The 16649-nt window shown below is 37.7% G+C and overlaps 1 long non-coding RNA gene across 4 annotated transcripts in view; it reads left to right on the top strand.

The window, feature by feature from the left end:
* LOC135317566 (uncharacterized) overlaps positions 1 to 16377 on the top strand; it is a 32418-nt gene extending 16041 nt beyond the window's left edge. For 3 of the 4 annotated variants that reach the window (XR_010376379.1, XR_010376382.1, XR_010376378.1), the window contains one exon: positions 10888 to 16377. This is a non-coding gene — a long non-coding RNA (uncharacterized LOC135317566). The remainder of the gene's footprint in view (positions 1 to 10887) is intronic. The other variant, XR_010376380.1, reaches the window with a different exon arrangement.
* The last annotated feature ends 272 nt before the right edge of the window (positions 16378 to 16649 follow it).

Raw genomic sequence — 16649 nt, 5'->3', positions numbered from 1 at the left:
CAGTATTTGCACAGCAAACTGTTACGTCGCAGTATCAAAAATATCATTGTTTGCTAATAAAGCTATAGATCTAAGTAAAAAAAAAAAAAGATTAGCAGAGCGTACCAGACTTTGAGCAAAATATCAAACAATGAAAACAATGAAGTGAATAAGATTTTAGGGAAAATCAGATGGAGTTTCTCTGAATCCACCTTGGTTTCAGAATGTACTTTGGAAATTACCCAGAACTGGACAAAATTCGAAACTCGGGTTCCAACTGCTTCCAATAATAGAGTTATGGTTTTCAGTGGGAAATAGTCTACATAGCACAATTTAACACGGGCAGAGCTAATCTGCGCAATGACTTGATTATCTCTGATAGCACTACACTGAGCACTATAATTGTATTGGTATGGCTCAGTCAAGACATGTATTGGAAAACCACTCTATCCAATCTATTACTGATTTCACTGTATAAGGTCAGATACACCCCAAATAGCTCTAGCATTTCTGAAGAGTTTGACCACATTTTCTTCTCAAAATGCAGGGACATATGAATTAAGATCTACACTAATGAAAATGTGTGAAAACTGCTGAGGGAAATGACTTTTTAGTTGGTTAAATTAGTAAACAGCCCAAGTAGATAAGGATTTACATTTTCTAAAAGTTTTCTTGGTTGTCGTTAGTTTAATTCTCTCCATTTCAAAAGTAATTATGATGAAAAGTTAAAAATTTAATTCTTAGTTTCTTTAATTTCTTTAGGGAATTTACAGAGCAAATTGATCCTCATAAAAATAACTTGACATTATTTGGGCCAAATGCAGTTGTAGTCTTTAGTTTTTAAGTATTAAATTTTATGCCGACAAAGAACTTCATTATGGGAAGGACTAGGTCTTTGAATTACACAGCCAGTTTCCCAGCATTCAATAATTTTTTTCTTCAGGAGTTAGTCTACTGTTGCTATGTTTGTTTCACAAATATACTAAAATAGCATGCCTGACCAACCTTAATTTGGCTGTAGATGAGTGAAAACTCCTAGTTAATTGCTTCTTTCTCTCAAGGCCAGGAAAATCTTAATCTGGTTCCATCAAGGGAAAAAGTTTTTCAACCAATAAATTCAACCTATTAGAGTATTCTTAGCCTTACATGACTGAGAGCTTTCAATAGCACAGAAGGGCAAGCTGACCTCATCTTTCTTATGAAAATTTCTTGCCAATTTATACTTTTTATCTGTTTCAGAAATGCATGTGTAGTAACACATTGTGTGTCTGATTTTGGATTTTTTCTGATGTCTGTGTCTTGAATCCCTTTACTTCCTTAGCACAGCCTGTCATGGGTATGCTGATGTCAGCCTGTATTTATGCATATAAAAAAGTGTAGCAGTAAACATGCATCTAAAACTTTAATGAGGTTTTCAAAATTTTGAAATCTGAATTGTCTTCCACATGTTTAAACTACGATACTGCGCAATTTTAAAATTCTAAACTTTTGCTTGGAAATCTTGGATTTTATATGGATTTTGAAAAGGAAAGGTAATGGAGGACAGAAAAATCATAAGTGTAAAATCTCCTGAACTTGAAGCTCTACTGGCTTTTTATAGGTTTAGATATCATGCATACATTCAATAACATATCTCTGCTGGTGTGTCTTCTACATGATCCAAAGGAGGTCTTGCAATGAGTGTTCATGGTTTGTTTTCTTTTTGAGGGAAGAGGAAGACACTGGGGGTTGCAAATTTAAGGCAAGCTACTGCAGTTCAGCCTCATGATGTGTTATTTCCCCCATAAAACACAAACACGTGATACTGCTTCAGCTCAGCTTGACTAAAGCCATGGAAGGAGGGCTTGGACAAGAAGCTGAGGGCCTAGGCTACTGGGGGAAATAACCTGAAAGAAGAAGCAGGCAGCAGCAGGCAGCTGACATGGTTGCAACCAGATGTACGAAAAGGGTTATTTTTTCCTTATGGAAAATGCATCTGCCTTTTTGTTCTCCTTCTGTAGCAGAGCCTTTATGGGCAATATAGAGCCTATCTCTTTAATGACTACCTAGTAGAGTTGGTCAGAGTGCAGGTTGTTTTGGCTTAGGTTTTTTTGGGGTTTTGTTTGTTTGTTTTCACAAAAATGTAGTCAGACTCTTCAGAAATGCTAGAGCACAGGAGAATGAAGTGCTATGCACAGATATACCCCAAAAAGCTCTAAGTGAACTACCTTATATAGTGAAACTGGTAATAGTTTGGATAGTGTGGATTTCCAATCTGCTGCTTGGCTGAGCTGTATCAATACAATTGTACTGCTCAGTCTAGTGCTATCAGAGATAAACAAGTCAGTGCCCAGGTTAGCTCTCTTCCAATAAATGGCATTATTAATAAAAAAACATTTGAAGCATTGTAATAAAACTGGTGACATTTATGAGGGAAAAAAGTAATCAACTTATCAACTTCATTTTTAATTGATTGGTTTGTTCAGAATTTTTTCCAATGACTTGGCCACTTTAGTTGTAGTGTGTCCTGAGATTTTCTTGTGACATTCTCCCTATTGGTTGAGGGCGGTTGAGTGCAGGCGAGATGAAAAGTAAAAGCAGCAGTTCCAGTAAGAACAGCAAACATCTTTCAAGGGCCAGCTTTGATGCCCCTTTTTGAGGCTACAGAGCAGTCTGTTTCTGAAGGAAATATGTTTTTCCATGTGTTTACAGAGTGTTACTTTAAAATTCACCTTTGTCTGTATATTAATTGACATTCCAAGTTTCTGGAACTTCTGAGTGACAAGTTTCAAGTCACACTCACTTCTGTACTTTCTTCTTACCATGTGTGTCAGCTAAAATGCAAATTTTGCTTCATTTGCCTTGCCCAGGATGGCAAACATGTATGAATACGTATCTACCATCTTTGGCTTGCTTTCCTTGTTAAAAAATCTAGCTTCATTTAATAGCTGATGCTATTCCATTCCTTCCTAACTTAATTTTGGTGACAGTTATGGGTTGACTATTTTCCTTTCTTTTTAACTTAGACAGCTCTGCCAGTTTACTTGAATTTATTGATCACATTTCTTAAGAAACAGCTAATTCCCTGATACCAATGAGCAAGACATCCTTAACAGTTCACAAATATTCAGAATAGTATATAGGCACAATAAATATCAAATTTAAATATAGTATTTGAAATATATTTTCCTTTCCTGTATACGTAGTCTTTCACAATGATTTAGCTGTTTTCTTCTAGTCTTTTGTGATATGTCTTTGTGCGATACTTTTAAAAAAAATATTCTTCAAGACAGTGCTGTACTATGTGCTTCTGCAAATATTAAACAGAAAACCAAGAGAGGAAAAGTATAATAGAGCTGAAAATAATATTACCTCAGCTGTTCCTTCCACCATCACAGGTGCTATTGTTAAAGAGATCACTCTATTGATTTATCATAGAGAGCTTGCTTCACACCCAGTTCTGAAGGATAAAATGGGGGGAAGGAGGAAGAAAAGAAGTTCAAGGAAGGAACTTAGTACAGCTGTCTAGTCAGTATTTTGGTTCAGCTCAGATGGACACTTTCAAAATGCATCTCCTCGTTATTCTTGCAGACTGTGTTTTGGTTTGCATTGCAGAGTAATTTTGGACTGTGCAAACTAGATTCTTCTAGGTGGAGCTGAACTGAAAGATTCTTCCCTGATGCTCTCCAACTGCTAATGGGATTGGTTCTGCAGACCAAACTGGAGCTAGCCCAAAGGAAAACCCCTGAAATGCATATAGTATTGATGTTGAATCCTCATCAGTGTTTTATTCTACACATTGGCTCCCACTGTGCTGCTACATTAGCAGTACTTGCTAATGTAGATATAGCCTGATTCTGTTCCTACTTTGTATGTTTCCTATCGATCCCTCACACAGCTGTTGCCTGAGAGCTGTTGTAGCAAAATTCTTCCAGGGGAAGAAAGGTTAAGGCTACATTTCAACAATTAAAATTTCTCAGCGTAGAGGATGCTCTTGGAACTCTATTATATAGAGAACCCAGGGAGAAAAAGAGAGTAAACTGGATTTCTGTAAGAGAAACAAATCAGCAGTGGGAGAGAGCTCTTCAGAAAAGGAGCATTTTTATGTGACCAGGCAGGGTTCAGGAACAGGCTGAGCAGAAAAAAGCATTGATGCCAGCAGAAGCTGGCAACGTCTTTGCTTTCTCCAATATTTTCTATTTTGGGTTTGGAAAGAATAAAGTTGTTAGAGGAAAGAGACAGTCATAGTAGAAGGGCAGTGCTTCTTCCTCTGCATGCAGTTATTCACAGTGGCATCAATCATCATGCATAGTTTCTTATATATTTCTTCAGTGTGTGTTAAAAATAACTTTTAGCTGAGTGAGATTTTGAATTGAAGGCTAGGACAAAAGTATCACCATTTGCAGACAGTCAGTCTGTGTGTAACCTACCAAGCCACAGGTACCACATATGCTGAAATGCTCGTAGCCCAGTCACAGGGCATTTTTGCTACACTCAAGAGCCTCAAGACAGAAACAACATGGAACTGTTCTCCAGGAGAGCAAAGCCAATATCACAAAGACCTTCACAATATCGTCAGTTGACTGCAGTGTGAAATCTAACACTTCTCTTTGGATCTCTCTCTGCTAAGTGCAGTAAATTTTGAAGATATGGAATGGTCAATATGAAGATTACTCTTTTTGCTAGCGTTCCTATTCCTACATGAAGTCAATGATGGTTTGGAACTACATGAATGGAGCATTTCTGTTTACATGGCCTTTGATCCACCACAACATTTTTACCTCTAATTTGGAGAGAGATGGATTTGATGGATGGACTCTTGAATAGGTAAGGAACTGGCTGGATGGCTGCATCCAGAAATGCAGTTAACAGCTGAATGTTAAAGTGGAAACTAGTAATGAGTGGTGTCCCTCAAGGATCCCTACAGGGACCAATACTATTTAGCAACTTCTTTAATGCCACAGGTAGTGGGATTGAGTGCACCCTTAGCAAGTTATAGATGACAGCAAACTGACTGGTGCAGTTGATACACTAGTGGGAGGGGAAAGTGCAAAGGTTGGCTTCCCTGTAAAGAATTAGGTTTCGCATAATACTGTGGTGATATCCAGAGATATGTAATGCTGAAGGATGCAGAAAAGGTCCCTTCCAAGGATTCTCTCTGTCAGGTAGCTTGCTCCTCACCCAAACATCCAGCATGTTCCCCAGACCTACTTCATGTCATCCCAGGTGTTGCAATTTCCATCTTGTTCAAGTCCTGCCTCAAGGTTTGCCTGCTTCATAACTTAGGAGGCAAATAAGATCTCTCTTGGAGGCCAGGTGAAAGAGGGTTGACTTACTTCTGCTTGGGTGATGCACTTGTATCTTACCAGAGAGTAATAAGAAGTCAGTGTTTAATGGCAGAAAATCCTGAAAATGTTTAAAATCCTCCCCCCACTAAGTTTTATATAGTGTGTTTGGTGAAAGCAACTAGCAGAATAGGATACTTGTGATTTGCTAGCTATTCTGAAATCATTAAAACCAGGGAGAGAAGAAAGTGAAGTGAATTGGAGTTTATTTTATCAAAATGCAATAATGAGAAATTAGTCATTATGCCTGGGAAGAAATCAAATTACACAGAGTGGGTCAACATATCGTACAGTTCTCTTTCAGTCTGGTGTGTCTTCAAGGTGATTTCTTTGTTCCACTGACCTTGCAGGCTTTGCAATTCTGCTGACAAAGGAGAGTTTACATAGTCCCCAGACAAGGGACCTGGTCTTTGGATTTTCTTTCCTGAAAGGACATGATGTGCAGTCTTTTGAGTACCCCTTTCTTGAGATGCGCTTTTTAAGATAAATTTTCATCTGTAGACTTTTCTTTATTTAGATCTGATAACTGATTTCATCAGGTCATCAACTCATGTCTCAGTTCCTTTGTCCTGCAATACTGGGCATGTCTGTTACATTAAAATAACTTTGAAATGCTCTTTTCTGCTAGGCAGACTCAACTAAACACAGCAGCTAAATGCACTCTTACTTGACGCTAATGAAAAAAAGTAATTTATTCTAATTTAGACTATCATAAACAAAACATATCTTCTGCAAATAAAATTCTTTCTGCTCCCAAACTGAGAATTAATCTATTTCCGTTCCCATGTATTTATGTAATATTTTGTAACCCATCTATTGAAACCACATTTTACACAAATATAGATAAGGAGGTGAACAGTTACTGCTTATTCATAATGAATCTGCACACAATGGCAAACACAAAGACTGTTTCTTGAGCAGCTTACTGAATTGGGCAGGTATGTTGTCCTGGTTTTGGCTGGGGCAGAGCTGATTTTCTTCACACTAGCTGGTATGGGGCTGTTTTGGATTTGTGCTGAAAACAGTGTTGATAACACAGGGATGTTTCCATTACCACTGAGCAGTGCTTACACAGAGTTAAGCGCTTTTCTGCTCCTCACCCCACCCCACCCCACCAGCGGGCAGGCTGGGGGTGCACAAGAAGCTGGGAGGGGACACAGCCAGGACAGCTGATCCCAAGTGACCGAAGGGATATCCCACACCACATGACGTCATGCTCAGTATATAAAGCTGGGGGAAGGAGAAGGAAGGGGGGGACATTCAGAGTGATGTCGTTTGTCTTCCCAAGTAACCATTACGCGTGATGGAGCCCTGCTGTCCTGCAGGTGGCTGAACATCTGCCTGCCCATGGGAAGGAGTGAATGAATTCCTGGCTTTGCTTTGCTTGTGTGTGTGGCTTTTGCTTTACCTATTAAACTGGCTTTATCTCAACCCACAAGTTTCCCACTTTTACCCTTCCGATTCTCTCCCCCATCCCACTGAGGGGGGAGTGAGCGAGTGGCTGTGTGGGCTTGGTTGCTGGCTGGGGTTAAGCCACGGCATATGTGACATCTGTAATATATGAAGTCAACAAAGATGCTGACACTGTGAAAAGCCTTAACAAACTCTAATTTCAGCAAATCCATGAAGAACCGGACAGTCACATGCATCATTTTCTCCCTCAAGATTCATATACAGTCTGCATTAGGAGTGATTTTCTTGACACTGGCATTGTCCTAACTGCATCCATTAGCAGATACTTATGGATCTGTATAACAATGTTCTCTGCAACAGGAGTGGACAGAGCTCACTGCCTGAGTGATCCCTTCCAGCTGTTTTCCCCAGCATTCCTTATAATGATGAGAACAGAATTAGCCCAGTGCTAGATGGTTTGAAGAACTCCAAACGTCAGCTTAGAGTTTGTTTTTATCTTTCCTAAATTTCATCTACATCCTTCTCTTTATTTTGGGTAGCACGCAAATTTAGGTTCAGCTCTGGAGAAGACAGCAGTGGCAACTCCATCTGCATTCAAACTGAGGACACCCTTAATAGCCTGAAGCACAGATTTTTGTGTCACTTACTATTTTCTCTAAATGGATTCTTCCCCTAGGTTATATTATGCCTCCAATGACTGAACAACAGTCACTAACAGTCTTTGTTATAGAGGCTTCTTATATGAAATAAATCGCAACAAAGTAAATTGCTATTACAGCATGTTGAAGTAGTTTAGTTAAACCTGTGAGCCATTAAAAACTTTTCCAAGAATCAGTTAACAGAGCTTAATTTTAAAAGTTAATAAGCAGGTTAACTCTCAAAGTCACTCTTACACTACCCACACTGTTACTTCTTTGAAACTTTTGATATCCAGCACTGCACATGTGCTCATGCATCCTCACCTGTCCTATTCATCTTTTTATATTTCTTATTGATGTTGTAGAGACCACTGATGAATGCAACACCAACTTCCAATTTCTATTTAAGTAAAATTATTTCTCTTGGCTGTAATACTGTATTGCAAGATGAACATATGTATGATATTTCAAAAAACCCTTCATTGTGTGAAAAGTGGAGAGATACTTAGCTTTCTTGAATTATCCAGGAAATGTAGTCATTGAACAAGTAGTACAAGGAAATGAAACAATGAGTATTAGCCTTACAGTAAATTCTGTAATTTGACTTAGCTGTGCTTATAATCTACTATTTGTAAGAAATTTGCCTTTGTGATAGCACTAAATGGCTCATGAGGCTTTTGAAGAATCCCTCACAGCTGATTGAGTTTCTGATTCCTTCACATCATTTGTCCAAATACTGATGGACTTCTACTGATTTTTTATGAATTTTTATGTGACCAAACTAATTCTACTCCCTCTCAAAATCCTTTAAAGAGAACAGTGAAGTCTTATCAAGAATTGTGATCTTTGTATTGAAGGCAAGAAATGTTTTAATTGTGGATTTGAACAGGAATTCTGTAGTGAAGACAGTTTTGAAATCCATACACGCTTGATCTTTGTAGAGGTGCTGTATGGTCCAAATGTGTTCCAGGGGCCTGTGATGGTGGAGTTCCCAAAGTGCTGCTCCAGTCGTCTTACGCTTCTGAGGGTGGAGTTACAGCGTTGCCTCTAGCTTCTCTAATACTGTGGGTTTAGTTCTGAAATTGCTGTTCTTGGGAATTGCTAAATGAATGCATTAAAGAATCTGTTCAGTAACATAATGAATCTGTCCTGCAAAATGAAATTCTGGATTGCTGCTTCAAAGACTGCCTGAAGAGTTTCTTGGAGGACATCCAGAATACTGCAAAAGCATGTTTAGGGTGATCAGAGAGTGAAGCACTTCTGAAATGTTTGGAGAGACAAAAGCCCCAAGAATAAGTGTTTACATACTTCCTGTTTGTGGCACAAGCATGTGTCCCACACAGTGTTCTCAGTGTGAGCTAAAAATAAAACAAAATCTGCCTTTGGCTCTCAGGAGTAGGTGCCAGTATAGATTTTTCTGATGTCTAAAGAGAGAAAAACACGCAAACTAGCCTTTTTTGAAGCAGGACCATTAATAGCATTCCTTCCCACTGCTCCCACTTATTTACTTCACATATTACAGGAATGTAGTGGTTTTGACTTGTGTCAGCTTCTGTTGAAATTGGACAAACAGTTAAAAGTTACTGAGATGAGGTATTGCCACGCAGACTGGACAGCAAATTTAGGGTGATTGCCTAATTATTTTTTTTCCCTTAGAAAAGCAGGTTAAAATGCAGTTGGAGTGACAGCTGATAATGGACTATCAAATATTTCACACACCTCTGTCCCTGGATAATAGCCAAAATTATTTTACCGTAAAGCATGTTACTGTGTAAGCTCATGGATCTGACGTGTAATGTCCAAGTCCTAATTTGCTTAAAAAATCTGTGTGCTGCCAAGCTGGTTCGGGTCGGACACTCTAGAAGCTGATCATGACAGCTCTGATGTGGAAAGTGCTAGTTATTTCAGCATGGACCAAATAAAAAAAATCCTTGTCTGTTTTCTGTCCTACATACTAGTGATACCAACAATAGTATTCCTTTAAGGAGGAACCAGTGTTAAGAGTCCTTTGATCACAGCTTGGAGTACTTCTGAAGGACAGCAGAGATTAATCATACTTCTTTTTATTCTCATCAGTTAATTGAAATAAATGCTTGTTAACCTGGTGACTGTTTGGCATAAGAGTGTGATAGTGTTAATGCTAAAACCAAAATTATTAGTTTGTCTTTTTCAAGGCCTGAATGCGTACTTATTTTAGTGTTGTAATTGTTTATGTTGTTGATAGGCCATGCACCCATGCAGGTTTTGTCAATAGGATTATGTTGCAGCAATTGTTTTTCTTTCAATCAGTAAATAATGAAGTAATTTTACTTTGCCCAGGCCTTAATCAAAATAGCTCCCATACGTTGCTGTGAAAGGCTTCATATTCTTATCTTTCAATATGTTATATGTGATATAAATATGATATATATGATAAACTATTCCTGCAAGCAGCAGTGTCCTTCAAAAGTCACCTCTCTCTACGTCCATTACCCACATATATAATATCAACAAACACTATAGGATGCATTTTGCCAGGGTCGTACCATTCTCAGAGTGCTAGCCTGATTAGTTTGTGTTATTTATGGTACTGCCTGTTGTTAATTACCTTAAAATAAGTCTTTCTCTGCTGTGGTAGGGTATAAAAGCAGATTACCTTCCATTTTAGGGATAGGAAATATTATTTATTTGAAAGAAATAACATCATGTTATCTCATCATGTAATCTCATTTCATTCTCATTTCAGTTGAAATTGCTTTAGGATCAACAGGAAGCTAACATAGCTTCATTGATTTCGGTGGAAAAACATCAGCTTACAAACAAATGAGAATCTTTTCTTTATACTTTCTTTATACTTTTTTCTTTACACTGTTAGTTTTAGTCAAAAAAGCTTTTCTTAAATTTCTTTCTGCTCTAAGAAGGCAACTAAGCCTCTGCTTCTGCTGTCTTCTCTGAACCAAACTTCTTCTGCAAAAAAAGAAAAAAACAAGAGGTGAGAACTTGTACAATTCTATTTAAAATAAAGGTATCAAGTGTGTGTTCTTTAATATGCTGAGGAAGATGACTGACAACGATATGTAGATATCGAAAAGTTCTGTGAGTGATTCTACAGCTAAGGTTGCATTTCAGAATAGGCTTTCCGTGAAACATAAACCCAGTTCTTTTCTTGAAAAAACCTTTATTGTGAATTTTCACAAAGAATTATGGCATTGGATAGAAAAAGCAGAACATCATTTTAAGTACTTCACAAAGACTTTATATGTAAGACATGATGGTCCATACATCTCCAGAGAGCCATTAAGCTTTTTATCCAAGCTACTCATAGCACCTGCTTTATCCATTCCCATCAGTAGGTCTGAAGTCTTTACCAAGCATTAAAAATGTCTAAAAATTAATATATGAAAAACTGTATTTTGAAGCTTTCAAAATTACTGAGACAAAACCTACCTGCAAAGAGCAGTAATGCCAAAGTCTTATAACAACATGTTTTCGTCGCATACCAATACCAGTCTTAATATGAGCATTAAAATTTTGTTATTTCCTCTCCCTTTCAGTCTTTTCTCAGGTCAACATGCTTCTGTGCCAGATTCCTCAGCAACTGATGAGAATGCCTTGCTAAGGATAGTATGATGAGAAGCCTTTGTAAAAAGAGATATGACTATATGTAGATTATTATTTTCTAAGATAAACCACGTGTTGTGGTCAGAAGAAAGGATATGGTTTAACCAGGTAGTTTAACTTCATTGCTTTGCTTTTGCAAGACTGAATAAATTCTATCAATGTCAATACTGTTTGTATAGAGACTCATAGCCACTGGAGAGAACGAAGAGAGCACCTGCCAATAAAGTTCTCATTAATGTGCAGGTAAATAAAATTACTTCATGTAAAACCCTCTTCTATGATTTTTAATAATAGCCTTGCCATTAGGAAAGTCACTGTCCTAGTGCTTTTATCAAAGTTAAAGCAGAAGTTCAGCCATTCTGCATTTTTCAAGAATTACCTCAAAGCAGATAAAAATTAGCATTGTTTGGCTTCTCCTCCTGTAGTTGAGATCCTGTGAGCAGCAAGAGAGATTTTATTAGAAGTATTATAGGTGAGGGAAGCCGCAGTTTGAGCGAGCTGTAGGGCAGCTGCAGAAAGGACTGGCATCCTATGGAGAACCATTACTGAGCAGCCCTCTGTTTTGAAAGCTAGCAAGAGAAAACTAAGGCTAGACTAAAGAATATGTGGGTTTTCTGGGGCTGAAGAGGTGAGAGAAGCTGCAGTGCCTGAGACAGACAAGCTATCAGTTCCAAAAATAAGTTTATACCTGTTACCTAGACCGTTCCTCCATTATTTGTTATCCTATGAATTAAAGGTCATATTCTAAGTGGAGCTGACAGCTACTGTGAGATATATTACCTGAAGTACATAGACTGAGAAAATGAAACATTCATTTGTCCTTAATAATCACATTGTAAATGAATGGAAAGCTCATTAAATGAATCTATTTCCTGTCAAACCTACTGTGGACGTTTGCATAAGCCGTATCAGGGTTTTCTATGACTTCCATGTGATGTTTATTCAGCAAACAGGCCCAGTATCTTTTCTGCATTATCAGTGGCTGAGATGCATCCAGTCTGTGAAACTCACTTTGTAATCTTCCATCAGTGTGCAGTGTTCCAGGTCTCCTCTGACTGTGGACAGATTTTTGTGCCTGCTTTTAGCTTTGGCCCTCCAACGCTTGCCCTGTTGTAAGCCGAGTTAAATAGGTACAAAAGGTGCCTGAAAAAAAGGAGGAAAACTGCGTAACAAAATTTATTGCCAAAGTGTAAAGGCTGAGCACAAAGCTGCAGTCATCAATGAACAGGTCAAGGAGGTTTAAACTTTTTACAGTTGTCTGAAAAGTGGGTAATATTACAGAGGAGACACTTATGGAAAAGAACTAGGTGTCAGAATATTTCCTGGTTTTATAGGCTACCTGTAGTCAGTGATCTGTCATTGGTTTGGTGAAGATAAAACCAATGGTCACATCGTTAAAGTCACAGACGTTTACATAGGTGAAAACTGCATCATCCTTTTTGAAATATCCACTGAGTTTTATTAATTTTTCAGTTCAGTAGCTCTGAAGCTTTTTGTGGGCTCCAGCTCAGAGGCTTGCAATTCCCTTATATTTTTCTGACAGTTTATTTTGATATTGGTGGTTGTTGATGATTGGCTTTTTGGTTTCAGTCTTTGTTTTTCTTTCTTTAATCCATGAGGTCATTGACAAAGGATTCCAGAGTTTGTGTGAGAACTGAAGATCCTCAGATGCATACAGCTGTAATGGAAATCCCTTTGAATTAAAGGAATTGAAAAAAATAGGTTGCTTAATTGGGTGGGAGTAAAAAAGAATATTAATGATATTACAATAGTCAGGAAACAGGAACAATTGCTGATCTGGAGGGCTGCCCAGCACTTTCCTTAGGTGTTTCCTTCTTTAGGTGACAATATCCAAAACAGCTGTGAAAGTCTAAGGCACAGTCAGTACCTAAGTGGAAGAAAGAAAATTACTTTAAAATCTTATTTTGTAACGTCTTATTTGATTTTTTTTGTCATTGAAAATATTCAGGCTCATCTTCTGAACTTTGTGATTAAAACCAGAGACCATATCTGATTAAGAATTATCTCTTCTCTCTTATCAGTTCTTCTGGGGAAAGAATATATTGAGTTCTCCTTTCCAAACATTGTTTTTTCTTCAAGCCTGGTATCTGAGATCCAGAGGGGATGAATTTCCAGAAGGAAAAGGGAGAAGGAAAGCATAGTGTTTCAATACACTTAAAGATGTTTCATTATCATGATAAAAGCACTCTGTAAACATGAGATTTTCTTGACTCACTCAGACATCTCCAATTAATACATTTTATAGCTGTATTTTGTCTCATTCAGACCAGATGCTGGCACAATACCATGCACTCAGAATCTAACAAAACTGGTCATGGAAGCGGTAGTTCAAATTCTTCAAGCTTTCCTTTATCTTGGAACAAGCCTATAAAATTCCTTTTTCCTCAGTGCCTGATAATACCAGTCAAATTAATATATTTTTTCTTGTATTTATTTTTTTCTCAAATCCATAATTGGCATAAAGGCAGTTAAAATACCTTTTTTTTCTTTCTGAGCAGTACAGTCATTAGCAATTTTAAAGGAATGTATGTTTAACTTCTAAATGTTTCCAGTCTGATATGTTTATTCTCAAGGTTGTAAAAACCCATACTTGTGAAGAGAGAGTTGAATGTTAACAGCTGTCTTAATACCAAAATTCCATTTTTATTACAACATAAGCCTAGTGTTCTGAAACCGAGGCAATCCGTAGAAGAGCAATCCTTCCGCACAAACTCCCGGAGGGGGAGGTTTCTAAAACATGAACCAAAATCATAGGAGGCTCACTGGAATAGGGCAGGCCTGCCCATTGCTCCGTATAAGCAAACAAGGTAGAGACTCGGAGGCTTTATTTGGCAAGGTGCTCATGCCTTGCATTGCTGTTGTTTTCAGCAGAAGTAGTAGATCCTCCACACTGTGTACAGGTGGGATCGTATCACTTAAGAGGCTGAAAATCTATGGAAATTGTTATTGTTTAGTGTGATATTCTACAGACCCATTGCCCAGTCTTCATAGTAGCTCTAGCAACTATGTGAAATGACACGTCTGATAAGTTATTTCCTCAGAATAATATCTTCTGATTTTTTTTCAATGTTCACTTTAGATATTTGGAATTAACATTGCATAGTCATTCCTCATTATTATTGCCACTTCTGTGAAGTATTAGAAAAGGATAAATGCAAGGATGCTGAAAATCTGAAGATCCCTTTTGCTAGACCCTTTATGACTTTCTCATCATTTGCTAGGTTATGAATACCTCTGACTTACAATAATACCTTTACAACACCACCTTTGTCGGTGTTGTCATGATGTTATTTTGACTTTGGTGTGGGGAATTCTTTTTGCTGATGTAAGTGTAGTTTGCGGAGATTGTATGATGAATGTATGCTTTAATGATCCATGCTAATAATATAATGAATTATTGTAAGACAGTATCGCCTCCTTTCTATGTATAACAATCAAACAGTGGAACCCCAAACATCATTTGGCTTTGATTCATGTTAACTGTTCCTTTTCTTAATATAATTTTAATCGCACTATCAGTCTAAGAAATATGGAAATCAAAACTAGGAACTCACATTGCGACAACAATTATGTCTGTTTTAATGAAATATAAAAGAAGAGTGAAGAGTGCAAGAAAACTTGTAAAGCATCCTATTTATATTACCATATATATTATCCCATTTTCAGAAAAGTATGTAAATGCAATTAGGTGCAGTCATTTCACAGATACAAACAGCATAGAGTTGCAGGTGTTTATGGCTGACTATTTCATTGTCAGTCAGAAAATAGGCATGACAAAGTTCTCCTGCTTATAGAAATTAATATAAAAACAGTAGAAATGCCTTTTAGTTGCTAATAACACAGGTAATTAAGATTCTGGAAAATGTCCCAGAGTTCTGGCCAGAACTGTTTTTTTGTGGTAGAATGGAATACACCAGTGAAGTCCTGAACAGCCTGCTCTTCAAGTGAGCTGCTATATAACTCACAATCAAATGGCATCGCTCATAGTTAATTAAAATAAATTGTGTTAGCTTTCTGGCATCTCTTTCTGCACTTCCACATAGGGTTTCTTGTAACTTCAGTGAAACTAAGAGGGGAGCAGTCTGCCAAGGAAACACTAGAAATAAGAAGTTCATAATAATAGTGCTATCTTTATATTTATGAGAGATACCAAGAGAAAAAAAATACAAAAGATAAAGTCTAAAGGAGTAAAAAAATAGTTTAAGCCTGTTTCTGTTTTCAACTAACTTGTTAAAAGCCATAAGCAAAACTGACAAAAGTTGCTGGAGGTATTTGATTGAAAATTGTAAAGATACTGAAATGGAAAATTACAGCACTCCTTTTTTATGTATACAGTTAATCTTTGTTTCTCAGTCAAGTACATGAAAAAAAAAAAAATCCCTGTGATTAAAGCAAACTTTCCAGTGAGATTTTCAGTGTCTGAACCCTGCTGAATGATTTAACTATGGGATCCAATCTTGGTCAAACTCTTCCCATAGTGGTGGGATTTTCTGGAGCTTTTCAAAGATACTGGGTATCCCTGCCAAGAAAAGAATAAATGGTGTTGTTATTAGAGGCCTTTTTTTTCCCTCGTTTTTATCACAAATATATTTTTGAAGCTCTTCATTATCTATTTTGCTAGTACACTGTTTGAATGAGTTATGGCTGAAAGTGCTATCTATAAAGAACTTGTGCTCTCAAAGCAGAGATGACACAGCAGACAAAGGTCCAAATTCTTCTCAAAGGGCTGTAAGAACTCAGTTTTGTAAAGACCTGACAGACAGATTGTACCTGCCTATTACATTACTGCTCATCATCTGGGTCAATATAACTGCATGATACATTCCTTTATTCAGGACAAACCTCTGATACTTAAGTTGAGCAGTACAACAGGGGTGAGCTCACACCTTATGTGAGCATAAGGTGAAATTTATCTCAAATAAAAGGCAGGCCTAATCAAAGTAATTAAGGCTCTCTTCAGAGAGGGTCAGTGCAGAGAGACAGGCACCCTTGCCATCATTCATCTCATCCTAGACTGCTGTCCTAGGATAAGCACGATGAAGTCACTCTGGAAAATTTCATAGTGGGCTACTGTAAGTCATTCATGTGTCTGAGCCCTGAAACAGTTCTTCAGACTGGTCTGCAGCCTGCAGGGTGGATAAATTCCACCGAAACAACTGATCTGTCACACAACTGGTCTGATGCTCTGTTCCCAAAGTGTCCCTTCAACGTTGTATTGGGGTGGGTGGACAGAGGTGGCTTAATGAGTTATTTCTGGCATCTGAAGTTACTTCCTGAGGCCCCTTACCCTGTTATGTCACCAAAAATCTTGCATTTCTGTTAGGCAGTAGATGCAGCCAGACATTTGAAAGGGGATGTTCATCTGCCCAACACACGTGCACTGTCTCATCATGTATCAAGCTTCTGTCTCATCTGTTAGTCTTTGTCTAATTACAATAAGGAAAACAATGTTTTGCCTGCCCACCTCACATCCAGAGTATTTAATCTTTGTCTTTGGCCATTCTTTTTTCCTAATGTATTAGCAGGGCCATTCTGGAAAAGTCACAGGACAAGTTCTGATATTTATCAACCTCCTTTTTAAAGTGAAGAGAAGTAGCTGTTCGCACAGTGAGAAGAGGTGTTGACATATTAGAAAAACTAACTAGAGAGAAAACCCTTCACTCTAAAACACATG

The sequence above is a fragment of the Phalacrocorax carbo genome, chromosome 1 (genome assembly GCF_963921805.1).
Source record: "Phalacrocorax carbo chromosome 1, bPhaCar2.1, whole genome shotgun sequence".
Lineage (NCBI taxonomy): Eukaryota > Metazoa > Chordata > Aves > Suliformes > Phalacrocoracidae > Phalacrocorax > Phalacrocorax carbo.
The sequence above is the reverse complement of the archived record's forward strand: the minus strand, read 5'-3'. Positions and strand labels throughout refer to the sequence as shown.